The 13,795-nt window shown below is 36.3% G+C and overlaps 1 protein-coding gene across 2 annotated transcripts in view; it reads left to right on the forward strand.

Annotated features, from left to right (window-relative positions):
* The window catches only part of Con (leucine rich repeat protein connectin), a 418,506-nt gene that overhangs the window by 43,709 nt on the left and 361,002 nt on the right, over nt 1–13,795 (forward strand). For both annotated transcript variants that reach the window (XM_076539501.1, XM_076539500.1), the window contains exon 2: nt 11,972–12,031. The gene's annotated coding sequence lies outside the window, so the exon portion shown is untranslated. The remainder of the gene's footprint in view (nt 1–11,971; nt 12,032–13,795) is intronic.

Raw genomic sequence — 13,795 nt, forward strand, 5'->3', positions numbered from 1 at the left:
TACACGGTTCTTTCTCCGCAGTACATACCGCATATCGATGTCCTATATGATCAATTTAACTTGAAATCGTATTTCATTCGAACGTCTCATTTCGTTTGAGGAAAGGATGCGGTTGAGCTGCTTATAAATTATTTATTGGCCAATGATTGCCTTGCAGTTGGAATATTTGGGGAATTATATTTGGAGCGGGGGAAATGATGTGGGAGAGCGATTTGGGATGGTTGGTGAACTTTTGGAGGAGGATGATGATATTAGCCGGACAATTTGGGGATTGGACAATTGGGGAGTTGGACAATTGGGGAATTGGACAATTTGGGAATCGGACAATTTGGGAATTGGACAATTGGGGAGTTGGACAATTGGGGAATTGGACAATTGGGGAATCGGACAATTGGGGAATTGGACAATTGGGGAATCGGACAATTTGGGAATTGGGACATTTGAGAATTTGGGAATTGGGAAATTTGGGAATTGAGAAATTGGGAAATTTGGGAATTGGGAAATTTGGGAATTGGGAAATTTGGGAATTGGGAAATTTGGGAATTGGGAAATTCGGGAATTGGGAAATTCGGGAATTGGGAGATTTGGGAATTGGGAAATTTGGGAATTGGGAAATTGGGAAATTTGGGAATTGGGAAATTTGGGAATTGGGAGATTTGGGAATTGGGAAATTGGGAAATTGGGAAATTGGGAAATTGGGGAATTGGGAATTTGGGGAATCGGACAATTTGGGAATCGGGAAATTTGGGAATCGGGAGATTTGGGAATTGGGAGATTTGGGAATTTGGAAATTGGGAAATTGGGAAATTTGGGAATTGGAAAATTGGGAAATTGAGAAATTGGGAGATTCAGCACTTTTCTAAATGGTAAACCTGAAGGTTTGAGATTTCCCAAAATTTGTAATTGTAACACAGCTACTTTACAGACACACATTGTTAGTAACTTCCACAAATATTAAAATTTCTCAATAATTTTTGTAAGATTACAATTTTTGAATATTTCGTTTTACTTCATTTTTCAATATAACTACTGTATCATCTAATTAACCTCTTAATTACAATTATTTAATAATGTACATCACTCAATAATTATTTAATTTCTTAATTTGCTTACAGCGTTAGTTATTTTGTATTTCCTAATAATAAATTGTATACGATTTAATCATTTAGCACACTGTTTATTTATTGCATACACGACAGAATGTAATTTAATTTATTTCCTCACTCAACTAAAAAATTTGTCAAATGTCCAAACTGAGTGACTAAAAGCAATTCAACCACCACGGACAAATTGAACTCCCTTTGCAATATCTGTTTCAAAAAAGCAACTCGACTTTATTGCCAATTTATTTCAATTTCAATAAAATACAAGTGAAATTACAGCCCTCTGTAACGGTGAAGTTTATTAAATTTTTACATTCATTTTCATTGAAAGCGTCTTCGAAGTTCACTTTACTGGCATTAAAAATACATCTTCAACCTTTGAAAGTGTCGGCGACAGAATTAAGGTCTGTGATATCATAATGAATTAAAAATAAACAATTTCGTAGTAGAACAACGAGAGAAGAGTTTTCAGAAGGACCTCGACGAAATTTGAAAAAATTCGCGTGACAGACGTTGAGAGGGTATCTGAATTTTGAAAGGACACACTCGACGTTGACGAGGAACGATGAAGCCAGGATTCAAATGATTTATCGCCGTCAGGACGATAAACACGACAGGATCGTTTTATCCATGTACATAAATTGTTCATCGGGTAGCGTTGAGAAGATAACCAGGAAGTTTTTTAATCTTGCAATCTGTTCGACAAGAAAATAAAAATGGTTGACTTTAATTAATGAAATAAGCCTGGAGGCTTAAAGGTACGACGACCGGGTCAACTTTTGCAATTAATATCATTGCTGGTTGCCTAAGCAAAGAGTATGACTTCGTAATTAGTTGGATGTCTTTCGTCGAGGTTTTGATAGAACTTTTATTCGATCCGTTAGACGTGTTTATTCGATGCGAAAAGGGATGATATTTGCATTTTTATTGCTTTTCCTCTTAATTTGATAAGTGGATGATTTTTCTTAGGTTGGTTGAATATTTATATTTAGGTAATTTGGTAATTAGGTGGATTGTGTGTGTGTTGGTTAATTAGGTATATTTTACATATGATGGTTAATTTGATAAATTATAGGTGTATTGGTTAATTAGATAAGTTACACATATGTTGGTTAATTAGATAGGTTACACATATGTTAGTTAATTAGACAAGTTACACATATGGTGGTTAATTAGATATATTACACATATGCTAGTTAATGAAATATATTACACATATGCTAGTTCATTAGACAAGTTACACATATGTTGGTTAATTGGACAAGTTACACATATGTTAGTTCATTAAACAAGTTACACATATGCTAGTTAATGAAATATATTACACATATGCTAGTTCATTAGACAAGTTACACATATGGTGGTTAATTAGATATATTACACATATGCTAGTTAATGAAATATATTACGCATATGCTAGTTCATTAGACAAGTTACACATATGTTGGTTAATTGGACAAGTTACACATATGTTAGTTCATTAAACAAGTTACACATATGCTAGTTAATGAAATATATTACACATATGCTAGTTCATTAGACAAGTTACACATATATTAGTTAATTAGATAAGTCACACATGTGTCAGTTAATTAGATAAGTTACACATATGTTACTTAATTAGATAAGTCACACATATGTCAGTTAATTAGATAAGTTACACATATGTTACTTAATTAGATGAGTTACACACATGTCAGTTAATTAGATAAGTCACACATATGCTAGTTAATTGTGTTTGCCTGATTAATTGAATAAATTACATATATTGATTACTTGATTAATTAAATACATACATATATAATGATCATATATGTAAGTACCACATATGTTGATTAATTGATTGAATTACACATGTGGACTAAATGGTCACATTATATATATTGTTTAATTTCATAAATATTATATGTAAATGATATTGATTAATTAATTAATTAGATACATTAGATATAATGATCATATAGGTAAGTACCACATATGTTGATTAATTAACTGAATTACATATGTGGACTAATTAGTCACATTATACATATTGTTTAATTTGACAAACATTATATGTACATGATACTGATTAATTGATTAATTAGACACATTAGATATAATAATCAGTTAAATAAGTATCACATATGTTGATTAATTAATTGAATTACATATGTGCACTAATCAGTCACATTACATATATTGTTTAATTTGATCAATTTTAAATGTACATAACATTAATTTATCATATAAATTCATTTATTAATTCAAGAAAACACGACAATAAACTGATACATTAATTACCACGTTAAAGTACATACAGCAATAAAATCCATGCAAATGGAGACATAAAAGGGTCCATCAAAGTAGTTCAAACAATAAGTACCCTAGTTCATGAACAATAATTGGTGGAAATACAGCATTCGCAGTATTACTCATATAGTTTGAAGGTAGTTCATTGGGAAATTCGTATTCAGAGTAGAGACTCGTTAATCTCTTGAAAATTTGCCGGCTCATTTGAAAGGGTGGTAGCGGAATGAACTGAGTGATCCATAAACTCGTCGTTAGGACGTAAATATTGAAGTTAATGCCAGGAACAAAGTTATCGAGTGAAGATGATACGATCCGACGCAACGGGAACTCGAGACAGTCGGAGTTTTGCTAAAATTAATAACCGCCCGGCCAATACGATCGAATTATATTGCACGGAACTTCCGGCTGACGGAAATAGTTCCACGTGGTTTCAATGGCGGATAAGGGATGATTGAAATTCGACGGAGATACTTCGACCGGACGGTTAATTAAGTTCGAGTTACCGAGTGGTGACGGCGAATCTCGATCAAACGAGTTATCGTAAAATTTCCGTATCCGTTCGCGCCATTTCCAAAAATAATTCGGTGGGTATTCTTGCGCTTTTGGGTTCGTTTGTGTTTCAATGAACTCGGACTTTTTAACTTTTAATACAAATTCTATTGATAGTTCGATAAATATTGTAATAAACTTGTTGTGAAGATGGACTCTTCATTTGGATAATTTGGACGATTTGAATTATTTGAATTATTCGAAGAATTCGTACGATTCGAATAGGTTCAATAATTCATATAGTTTGAACCATTCGAATAATTCAAATAATTTGAATAATTCAGATAATTCGAACAATTTGAATAATTCGTATAATTCAAATAATTTGAATAATTCAGATAATTCGAACAATTTGAATAATTCGTATAATTCAGATAATTCTTATAAGTCAAACAATTCACACAATTCGAGCGATTTGAAAAATTCCGATAACTCGAACAATTCAAAGAATTCGCATAATTCATATAATTCGAGCAATTCATATAACTCAGACAATTAGAATAGTTCAAATAAATCAAAGGTTTCAAAGAATTCAAAGAGTTCAAAGAGTTCAAAGAGTTCAAAGAGTTCAAAGAGTTCAAAGAGTTCAAAGAGTTCAAAGAGTTCAAAGAATTCAAATAATTCAAAGAGTTCAAAGAGTTCAAAGAATTCAAAGAGTTCAAAGAATTTAAAGAGTTCAAAGAGTTCAAACAATTCAAACAATTCAAACAATTCAAACAATTCAAACAATTCAAACAATTCAAACAATTCAAACAATTCAAACAATTCAAACAATTCAAACAATTCAAATAATTCAAACAATTCAAACAATTCAAACAATTCCGATAATTCAAATAATTCAAACAATTCAAATAATTCAAACAATTCAAACAATTCAAATAATCCAAAAAATTCAAACAATTCTATCAAAAAAGTAACATATGTAAAATATACAGAAGCAAGTACTATTACTAGAATATCACTTGCCTGCAAGATACGAGTACAAGAAAACACAAGAAGAAGATAAAGAGATAAAGAAAATCTCGCATGAAGTCGATAACAAAAATCCCACGAAGCAAAAATCAAAGGTTCTCCAGAAAGCTCTCCAACTTCCTCGAATCACAGAAAAAGCTAGAAACGGTTTCTCTGTTTATACGACCATTTTATTCTCGCCCTTTGGCCAATGGTTAGAATCGTGGAAAGATCTTGCTGAATCTTAACGGCCAACGAGAGACGTGGAATTTTAAGCAGCCTCTTAAATTTACTCGCCATCTAGCAGCTAAGAGAAGGGTTATCGAGTTATCGAGTTTCTATATGGAATATAACGTTCACAACGAAATGGTAGATGGTATAAAATGGCAAGTTTCAGAGGTGAATACGGATTTTAAATATTGTGAATAAACTGAAATAAAATGGGGTGAAAAGGGATTCGGTATATATTTTTCTACGCGTTGTATTTCCACGCGTAGTATTGTCACGTCCTCTAACTCCACGCGTGGTATCGTCACGCGCTGTAATTCCACGCGTTATATTTTCCATGCGCTGTAATTCCACGCGTTAGATTCGCAATACGTTACTATTCTACGCGTTAGATTCCCCACGCGTTGTATTTTCACGCGTGGTATTGTCACGCGCTGTAATTCCACGCGTTATATTTTCCATGTGCTGTAATTCCACGCGTTAGATTCGCAGTGCGTTACTATTCTACGCGTTAGATTCCCCACGCGTTGTATTTCCACGCGTGGTATTGTCACGCGCCGCAACTCCACGCGTGGTATCGTCACGCGCTGTAATTCCACGCGTTATACTTGCCATGTACTGTAATTCCACGCGTTAGATTCGCAGTGCGTTATTACTCTACGCATTAGATTCCCTACGCGTTGTACTTCCACGCGTAGTATTATCACGCGCCGCAACTCCACGCGTAGTAGCGTCACGCGCTGTAACTCCACGCGTAGTGTTATGACGCACTGTATCTCCACGCGTAGTATTATCACACGCCGTAACTCCACGCGTAGTATTATCACGCACTGTACCTCCACGCGTAGTACTATCACGCGCCGTAACTCCACGCGTAGTAGCGTCACGCGCTCTAACTCCAAGCGTAGTATTGTCACGCGCTATAACTCCACGCGTAGTATCTTCTCGCTCTGTAACTCCACGCGTAATATTGTCACGCGCTATAATTCCACGCGTAGTAACTTCTCGCATTAGATTTACACTGCGTTGAAACTCCACGCGTTAAATTTGTTCTGCGCTATAATTCCTTGCGTTATATCACCATGCGTTATATCACCATTACTATCTTCACAGTAACCTCACTTATCAAATACCCCACACGTACCTTAAATCTGCGAACCGTCATAAATCAAATTTCCACATGACGTACTACATTTTCCACTAAAAGCCTACTACAATTTTTTCAACTGAACATAATCGTCCACCTAATAAACCTCTCCATCTAAAGTCTCCCTAACACAGTTTTAAAACTGCCGCGAAATGACCCGCGTCGTGCAATTAATCCCGAAGTATCCCGGTTTTACCATAACCCCAGGAATAATTGCGAGACTCTCGAGGATCACGCACGTGCTTACGTGTGCAAGAAACACGCGATACAAGAGCATCCTCGAGGCCGCTTATAATTGAGCCTCGAAAAGAAGCGTACAAAGGGGAGCGGATTTTATTGGAGCCGGCTGTTGGTGATGGCCGTAGCGACCGGTCAAGTGCCAAAATCAATAGATCGTCGAGAGTAGGAATAAAAAAAGGTGGAGCAGAAAGGATTTTTGGCACGTGCCACGTGACGCAGCCGGCAGCTCGCGAATTTGCAATTAACGGGAATTTGGCAACATTACGCAGCGGCATTTCCGGTGGGTTGGACGAATCCCGGCTATGATCGTGCCTCTCGTGCCGTTCATTTAATTAAAAGCTTCCGTTCGACCTGATTCGAACATGGAACTTTCGGGTGACTGTTTTCTGTGATGCGAGGATTTTTCGATGCAATTTTTGTAATTATATGCTCACATTTTTGGATAGGGTTCGTGTGCGGTTATTGTACGTGAGATCTGAGTTTTTCAGGTGATTTGAGGTAGGAGAGCTTTTGCTGAAGGTTAGGTTGAAAATTTGATCTAAGGTGGGTCTGAATTTCTTTTTTTTAATTTTCAAATGACCAAATGATAAAATGACTAAAATCCCTGTGTCTCTAAATCCCCGTCTCCATAAATTCCTGTTCCCAAAATCCCCGTTCCTTAAATCCCAAAATTCCAAAATCCCCGTCTCCCTAAATCCCCGTCTCTCTAGATCCTCGTCTCTCTAAATCCCCGTTCCCTAAATCCCCGCTCCTTAAATCCTAAAATTCCAAAATCCTCGTCTCTTTAAATCCACGTCTCCCTAAATCCCCGTCTCTCTAAATCCCCGTTCCTTAAATCCCAAAATCCCAAAAACCTCGTCTCCCTAAATCCCCGTTCCTTAAATCCCAAAATCCCAAAAACCTCGTCTCCGTAAATCCCCGTTCCCTAAATCCAAAATCCCTAAATCCTTAAATCTCTTTCAAATTTCCCAAACCCTATCTCCCCAGAAGGCAAACCCCATTCCCAAATGTCCAAATAATGTCCCATAATCGGAAACGAATGATAAATTCCGTACCGTCCCGAATAATTTCAACAATGCATCCACGACACTCGAAACGTAACCAGACACTCTGTTCCCGTTCCAAACGCGAAAGTAACCCCGATAAATCTACATCCCTGAACTTCCTGCCGAACAAAAAGTCCTTGTCCACCAGATCGTTTCCTCGTCCAACGAAAAGTCATCCTCGTAAATCGATTAACGTTAGCCGATTTAACGTTCGAGCTGCCACAATCGACTCCGCCCCCATTGTCGGAGCAAACCATCCAGAAACGACTTGCAAAAGCGGCGCTCCGGTACCCGGCGATCATAAATCTCCGATCGATTCACATTTTGTTAACTCCTAATAATGGCCACGGGGGTGACCCTTCCGTTGCCGGTTCTATTGTACGCTTGCTTCGTGCTCAGGATACCGATGAAATTCGGACAGACTCGTCACGCACGACTAAATAACCGGCAAACGGGGAAACGGGATAGCTGCGTGTTCAACATCCTCTAGATCCTGCGTTCTAGGACCTGCTGGAGTCGATACGAGTGATTTATGGACTCATATTGTTGCCTGATGAATGACCTTTTGATACTTTGAGAGTATCTTTTGATATGGTGAGAGTTCTGATGTGTTAGGTATCTTGATGGGGGTACAGCTTTTAATGTGAGAGTCTGATGAACATTTCTTGTGATCTCATGAGAATATCAGAGACCTGATGAGAGTATGTGATCTGATGAATGTATCTTGTAGTCTAAGAAGAATATCATTTGACCTGATGAGAGTATACCTGATGATCTGATGAGAACATATTTTATGATCTGATGAATGTATCTTGTAATCTGATGAGAATATCATTTGACCTGATAAGAGTACACCTTGTGATCTGATGAGAGCATATCTGATGATCTAATGAATGTACCTCGCAATCTGAGAAGAATATCATTTGACCTAATGAGAGTACACCTTGTGATCTGATGAGAGCATACCTTATGACCTAATGAATGTATCTTGTAATCAGAGAAGAATATCATTTAACCTGACGAGTATACCTTGTGATCTAACAAAAATAATTGATCTAATGAGAGTATCCTATGATCTGACATCTTGTAATCCAATAAGATATCTTCTGATCCGAGTACATCATCCGACCTAAGGTCTTATCACCAAGTACACCTTATATTTTCTTGCAGTACATATATAAGTCCACCTCCAAAATCAATTAAATCAACTAAAATCAAGTAACGAGTATACATGAACGCTGGGAAATGCTGCTGTCACACGTTTGATGAAGATGGTGCTCAGGATACCGATGAAATTCGGACGGACTTGTCATGCATGACTAAATAACCGGCACACGGGGAAACAATATATCTACGTGTACAACATCCTCTAGATTCTAGAGCCTGCAGGAGTCGATAGGAATGATATATAGACACTGTAGATAAGCGATATTTTGATCTGATGAGTATCTGATGTGTTGAGGGTATGTTGAGTACTTGAATCAAATTTAATAAGGCAGGCTATTATGAAGATATTAAGCAACTCTGAGCTTAGTCACACTGTTGATAAATAATATAATATAAGGATAACACGTATAAATATTTTGCGATGGAACAAATAGGATCATATGTGATAATGACCAAGTGTTGATTACCTACTCAGCAACGAAACAAACGACTGACTTCTCACAATAGAAACCTAGAATATGGTGTTGTTAGAATGTGGTGCAATTTTTTGTTCAAGTCTACCCTTTCTCCTAAACTTTATTAATGATGTGTCAACCTAGAATGTGATCTTCTGTACCATTTTTTGTTGAAGTCTATCCTTTCTCCTAAACTCAAATAAACAGATGGAATTATGTTCCTGCACCACCTTACATTTCCTTTAACTCTACCTTCCATTCCAAAGTTAAACCTAGAATGAGATTCTGTCACTGCACCATATTACCTTTCACTTAAACTCAAATAAAGCTATAAAAATGTAGAATTAGGTTATGTCACTCCACCATGTAACTTTCCTTTAACTCTACCCTTCTACAGTTATAGAAAGCCAGAATGAGATTCTGTCACTGCACCATGTTACTTTCCGTTTAACCCATTCTCCCCGAGTCGAGCGAAGAAACGTAGAATGGGGTCTCCGTCACAAAATGGTTCTCCTCGATCGGGTCTGGGGTGTTTCATCGGTTCCTTTGGTGGCGTCGCGACGCGTGGACCTGTGTCTCTTCAGCATCGCGAGTCATTAATTTTAACGATCGTTAGAGTGCGACACACACTGCGCGACGATCGCGTGTCTTCGAGTCACGCGAAATGAGGGAAGGCTTCGTTGATAAATGACACTGAGTCAGGGACAAATGGAAACGACCGGGGTAAAGGGTTTTTTGTGACAAATACATTGGGCGTAGCTTCTCACGTGATATCTGGTTACCATTGTCCTTATTAATTGAGAACATCGATTCAACCCTTAAGTCCATTCGTTTATTAACTCTTGTAATTAAAACGAAGTGCTATAATTAAAAATTTAGTATGGTCTTCAATTTTGAATTAGAAATATTTCAAAGTAGATATGATTAAAAATATTAATTTTAATCATTTGGTGAATTTAAGCAACTATTCATTTTTAATAAAAACTTAACAAAAATTCAATTTACTATATAATATTTATTATGTGATACATATTACACTAAAATTGTATTTATTCTACATTTATAAATTACGATATAATTTTTAATATTCTTTGATGAAGTGTTGATTTAAGAATGGAGTATAAGGGTGTATAAAATATAGAAACTGGGTTAACCCATAATACTCCGCCCTCTTCACCATAATAATTATACGTGTTGATCCCAGGACTTACAACGTACAATTACATTCTTGTCACGGACTATGTAAATCGTACCTGCCTTTAAAATAAGTCGTTCTGGCGGAACAATCAAGCTGTTAATTAAAATTGCAAATGTAATTTAGAATACTGGACACTGCTCAAGACAAACAAGGCATAAAAAATATTCTAATGTTATTCACCTTTATGCGCATACACAAATAATATGTTGTTAATTCTGTAGTAGTTGATTGCTTGAGTGGACTAATAAATGCAGTAGGCTTAGCAGATTTTTTCTGGGGGAATTTATAATTTATGGGTAGAGGAATATATTATTTATTGACTTTTCGGTGAGGAGTTTTGTAATTTAGAAATTATTTGTGTGACTTGAAATTTGGGGAATTTGGGGAATTTAGGGAATTTAGGGAATTTGGGAAATTTAGAGAATTTAGGGAAATTAGGGGAATTGGGGATTTGGGAAATTAGGGATTAGGGAAATTAGGGATTAGGGAAATTAGGGATTAGGAAAATTAGGGATTAGGGAAATTAGGGATTAGGGAAATTAGGGATTAGGGAAATTAGGGATTAGGGAAATTAGGGATTAGGGAAATTAGGGATTAGGGAAATTAGGGATTAGGGAAATTAGGGATTAGGGAAATTAGGGATTAGGGAAATTAGGGATTAGGGAAATTAGGGATTAGGGAAATTAGGGATTAGGGAAATTAGGGATTAGGGAAATTAGGGATTAGGGAAATTAGGGATTAGGGAAATTAGGGATTAGGGAAATTAGGGATTTTGGGGATATTGGAAAATTTGGGGAATTTGAAGAATTTGGAGAATTTGAGGAATTTGGGGAATTTAGGGAATTTGAGGAATTTGAGGAATTTGGGCAATTTGGAGAATTTAGGGAATTTGGGCAATTTGGAGAATTTAGGGAATTTTGACAATTTGGGGAATTTAGGGAATTTAGGGAATTTAAGGAATTTAGGGAATTTGGGTAATTTGGGGAATTTGAAGAATTTAGGGAATTTTGACAATTTGAAAAATTTAGGAAATTTGGGGAATTTTGGGGAACAGAGAATTTGGGGAATTTAGAGAATTTGAAGAATTTAAGGAATTTGGGGAATTTGGTGTTTGAAGATTTGGGAACTTGAAAATTCCTAGATTGGGAATTTGGGTACCTAGAAATTTGGAAATTTAGTAATTTGCCATCTAGGAATTTGGGGTCCTAAAAATATGATTTTCTAAAAATTTGAAAATTTAAGAATTTGTCATCTACAAATTTAGGGATTAAATTTGAAAATTTAGAAATTCGTCATACAAAAAGTGTTTATAGAAATACATCTTCCGACTAATCCACAACGTCATTTAAATGCGTTTAATAACGTCCCTAAAACACAGAAACTTTCGAGGCGTGCTTGTCGAAGATAACGATCGGAAAGTCCGCATATTTTTACAGCTGGTTCGATGTTAGTCGATAATTAGTCCGAGCAAAGTTCGATCTGACGCGAAAACTAGAGTGAGAAAATGGGGGACTCTCAGGCGAGTTCAGCTAACTTTTTCCATAAATTATCGTCCCGGCATATTTTATTATTGCTTTTTGTATTCTGATTCGCAGGGGAACGAAACGGGCTCGGTGTAACGCTTCAGGGGAGATTCGACGGCCAGTAAATATTCGGTAAGTGACATTTCACAATTGATTCTATTACCGCGTAATTGATTAAGCGTGTTCATTAGCGTTATGATTAGTAATTAATTGCTGTAGCGTTGTGAGGCAATGTTATATTACCGTGTACGGTATATTATTGAGTGTGTGCGATCTTCGAGTGCGGTGGTGTAACATAATTTAACGGTGCGAAACGGTTATTAATAATCGGACATTATGATCAATTCTGGCGTGGAGCACAGATACTGAAATTTTTGAAATTGAAGGGATTGGGGTGGTTATTGTGGCGAAGTTGGAATATAGGGATATTTGGATTTAGGGATGGTGAGATTTGGGGGTGATGGGATTTAGGATTTTTGGATTGAGGGATGATGAGATTTAGGGATATTGGGATTGAGGGATATTCGCATTTAGAGATATTAGAATTTGGGGAGATTGGGAGCTAGGAATATTCGCATTTAGAGATATTGGAATTTGGGGAGATTGGGGGCTAGGAATATTGGCATTTAGAGGTATTGGAATTTAGAGATATTGGAATTTGAGAATACTGAAATTTGGAGATGATGGGATGATGAGATAGTAGCGTTTAGAATGTTAGGATGTAGAGATATTGGGATTTGGGGATGATGGGATTTAGAGACATTAACGTTTAGAGATATTGGAATTTAGGGATATTGGAATTTGGGGAAATTGAGAGTTAGGAGTACTGGCATTTAGGAATATTGGAATTTGAGGATATTGAAATTTGGGGAAAATGGGATGTACGGTCTTGGCGTTCAGAGATATTGGAATTTGGGGATGATGGGATTTAGAGATATTAGAATTTGGGGAAATCGAGAGCTAGGAATATTGGCAGTTAGGGATATTGGAATTTAGGAGTATTGGAACTTGAAAATATTGAATTTTGGGCATGATGGAATGATGGGATATTGGAATTTAGAGACATTGGTATTTGGCTGTGATAAGCTTTAGAGATATTGGGTTTAAGGAATATTACTATTTAGGGATATTGAAATTTAAGAATATTTGAAATTTAACAAGTTCAACCCAGCGCACCTTTCCCAAATCTGCAGAGAGAGCGTTTCAGTCAATAATGTAGCCTAAGGCGTTGCGTTGGATGCGAGGACATATGAGTACTAGCGAGAAATTCTCAATCTTCTGCGCCATCTAGCGGCGACGAGTGAAACCGTCATATTCAGATTGAATATTATTCTTACAAGTCCTATATTATTCTTGTAAGATGAATAAGACATTCTTGTATTCCTCACATTTGCAAGGTTGAATATTGAATGTTCTTGCGTTTTTACATTTGTAAGGTTGAATATTAGCCCTTCTTATATTTCTACACTTATAATAAATTTATGACATTCTTGTGTCCTTACATTTGTAATTTGGCGGTTTGGTTAGAAGATGAAAGAGTTAGGAGAAATAAAGGAGAGGAAGATCTTAACAGACCCTTGCGTTGGACGCGGGAACATGTAATCACTAGCGAGAAAGTCTTCGTCTCATGCGCCATCTAGCGTCAACGAGCGCAACGACTAAAATTGCCACATTACTATATTCATCAACCTATTATATTCGCCTAGTATACTACCTATTATATTCACCTAGTATACAACCTATTATATTCAACCTAGTATATTCAGAAAAGTGAAAAATGATAATTCTTAAATTCTACAAAGCTTGAAATTATAAAAGTTTCACCATAAAATCGATTAGATTTGTAATAAATTTGTCTGCTCGTATAAACCTGCTCGTCCCAGAAAGAAATCATAC

The sequence above is a fragment of the Megachile rotundata genome, chromosome 14, assembly GCF_050947335.1.
Source record: "Megachile rotundata isolate GNS110a chromosome 14, iyMegRotu1, whole genome shotgun sequence".
NCBI classification, from domain to species: Eukaryota; Metazoa; Arthropoda; class Insecta; order Hymenoptera; family Megachilidae; genus Megachile; species Megachile rotundata.